The sequence below is a fragment of the Triticum aestivum genome, chromosome 4A (genome assembly GCF_018294505.1).
Source record: "Triticum aestivum cultivar Chinese Spring chromosome 4A, IWGSC CS RefSeq v2.1, whole genome shotgun sequence".
NCBI lineage: Eukaryota > Viridiplantae > Streptophyta > Magnoliopsida > Poales > Poaceae > Triticum > Triticum aestivum.
The window spans coordinates 539,017,989-539,021,151 of record NC_057803.1 but is presented as its reverse complement, the minus strand read 5'-3'; positions in this window follow the sequence as shown (position 1 = coordinate 539,021,151).

The window sequence follows — 3,163 nt, the reverse complement described above, 5'->3', positions numbered from 1 at the left end:
GGAGTAGGCAATCCCTTAGTCATCACATCAGCAAACTGTTGCGTCGTCGGCACGTGAAGAACCCAAACACGGCCAAGGGCAACCTGTTCGCGCACGAAGTGAATATCGAGCTCAATATGCTTCGTCCGTCGATGGTGCACCGGTTTGGCGGAGAGGTAGACCGCGCTGACGTTATCGCAGTAGACAAGAGTGGCCTTGTAAACATCACAAAGCAACTCCTGGAGCAGCTGACGTATCCAAGAGCACTCGGCCACGGCGTTGGCCATGACGCGATACTCTGCCTCGGCACTGGAGCGGGAGACCGTGGGCTGCCGCTTCGATGACCAAGAGATCAACGAGGGCCCAAGGTAGACGCAGTAGCCTGATGTAGAGCGTCGCGTGTCGGGGCAGCCAGCCCAGTCAGCATCCGAGTAGGCCACGAGGTCGGTGGAGGCGGAGGCCGTCAGGGTGAGTCCCAAGGACATGGTGCCGCGTATGTAACGGAGAATACGCTTCACCAGAGTCCAGTGAGAGTCACGTGGGGCGTGCATATGGAGGCACGCCTGCTGAACAGCGTACTGCAGGTCGGGGCGAGTCAGCGTCAAGTACTGTAAAGCACCGACAATAGAGCGATAAAATGCTCCATCGGACGCGAGAGACCCCTCCAGAGCAGAGACCTTCGCCTTCGTGTCGACGGGGATGGGCAACGGCTTGCAGTTAAGAATACCGGCACGCTCAAGGAGCTCGTGGGCGTACTTCTGCTGATGCAGAAAGAAACCGTCAGCCCGGCGGATCACCATGATGCCAAGAAAGTAGTGCAGGGGCCCCAAGTCCTTGAGGGCGAACTCATCACGAAGACGAGCAGTCAGCCACTGAAGGAGATCGGGGGTGGACGCCGTGAGGATGATGTCGTCGACGTAGAGCAGCGGATATGCAGTGTCAGCTCCCTGATGATACACAAAGAGTGAGGCATCGGAGCGAGTGGACCGAAAGCCCAGAGACTGCAGGAAGGCTGCGATACGCTGGTACCAAGTCCGAGGCGCCTGCTTCAACCCGTACAGGGAGCGGGAGAGCAAGCACACGAAGTCGGGGTGCTCGGCGTCGACGGAACCAGTAGGCTGCTCACAAAACACCTGCTCGGCGAGATGACCGTGCAAGAAGGTGTTGGAAACGTCCAACTGATGCACAGGCCAGGCGCGTGAGACGGCCAGCTGAAGGACGACGCGGATCGTGCCCGGTTTTACAACCGGGGCGAAAGTGTCGGTGAAGTCCATACTCGCGCGCTGCCGAAAACCACGAACCACCCATCGAGCCTTGTAGCGCTCGAGAGAACCGTTTGGGCGAGTCTTGTGGCGAAACACCCACTTGTCAGAGATGATGTTGGCACGAGGGGGGCGCGGAACAAGCTGCCACGTGTGGTTGCGCTGTAAGGCGTCGAACTCCTCCTGCATCACAGCTAGCCAATGAGGATCCCGAAGGGCAGCACGAGCGGAGGTGGGGACGGGTGATGGCGTCGACGTCGAGGCGGTGCACACTCGTCGGCGGAGTAGCGCGTACTGGGCCGACGCACTCCTGCTCGGGCACGGATAGTCACGCCAAGTGACGGGGCAGCAGGGCCGGTGGGTGCTGCAGCGACAGGGGCACCCGGTGCGGCGGCAGGGGCAGCGGCGGAGGCCGCGACGAGGGCCGCGGCGGCAACAGCGTCGGCCGATCCGGCGGTGGAAGAGGCGACGGGCGAGGTTGACGTCGAGCCCGTCGCAGGCGTGGCGGGCGGGGTGCCGGGCTCAACCTCGTATGAGAGAGACAGGGACCTGGGGGCCCGCACGAACTCGACCTCGGGGAAGGGAGTCACGAAGCCAGGTGGTGGCGGCATAGGGCGCCGTGACTGGGGCGCCGCCAGGGGCTGCCGTTGCGCATCGCTCCACGAAGGGGGCGTGGGGGTCGGCGCCGAAGGGGCCGAAGCCATAGGAACCTGAAAAAAAGGGAACACCGTCTCAACAAAGTACACATGCCTCGAGGTGTACACACGATGAGTGACATAATCATAGCACCGATAACCTTTGGTATTAGGAGGGTAGCCAAGGAAGACGCATGGGACGGATCATGGTGCGAGCTTGTGTGGCGCGGTGGACACGCTGCTAGGATAACAGAGACACCCGAAGATGCGGAGACCGTCATAGGACGGTGGTGTGCCGAAGAGAAGGTGGTGAGGGGCGTAGTTCCACCGAGGGCGACACGGACGAATGTTAACTAAGAGAGTGGCGGCAGCGAGGGCATCGGGCCAAAACCGAGCGGGCACGTTAGAGTGAAAGAGTAACGTGCAGACACAGTCACTAAGAGTGCGGAGAATGCGCTCGGCGCGGCCGTTCTGCTGAGAAGTGTAGGGGCAAGTCAGACAAAAGATGGTGCCGTGAGAGGCGAGAAGTGTGCAAAGAGCGACGTTGTCAAACTCTTTTTCTTTATCAGTTTGGAGTGCGAGTATGGGGCGGCCGAACTGGGTGGTGACATAGGAATAAAAGGCGGTGAGTGTGGCTAAAGCATCGGATTTACGACGAAGGGGGAAAGTCCACACATAATGAGAGTAATCATCTAAAATCACCAAGTAGTATAGATTGCCCGTGTTACTCGCAACGTGAGATGTCCAAACATCACTATGAAGTAATTGAAATGGAAAAGTGGAAACTGAAGAAGACACACTAAAGGGAAGACGAATGTGCTTGCCTAAGCGACAAGCCTCACAAAAGTGCTCGTCGAGCTTATCACATGAGAAGGAGAAACTCCTAAGGATTTGACGTAAGACCGTGTGGTTGGGGTGACCCAAGCGAGCGTGCCAAAGGTCAACGCCGGCGGGGAGAGCAACAGGTGTGGAGGTGGAGGCGCCGGTGTGCACGAGGTAGAGCTCATCGGGACTGTCACATCGGTGAAGGACCATCCGGGTACGGGCGTCTTTCACAGAAAAGCTGACACCGTAAAATTCAACAGTAAGTGGGTTCTCACGAGTAAGACGACGAACGGAAACTAGGTTTGTGACTAAATCAGGTGAAACAAGAACATTAGACATAGTGATGGGTGTGGAAGTGGAGGGAAAGCTAGTGCTACCGATATGAGTAATAGGTAAGGAGGAGTCATTGCCGACGGTGATACGAGTGGGTGTGTGAACGGGAGTGGAGGAGCTTATGTTACC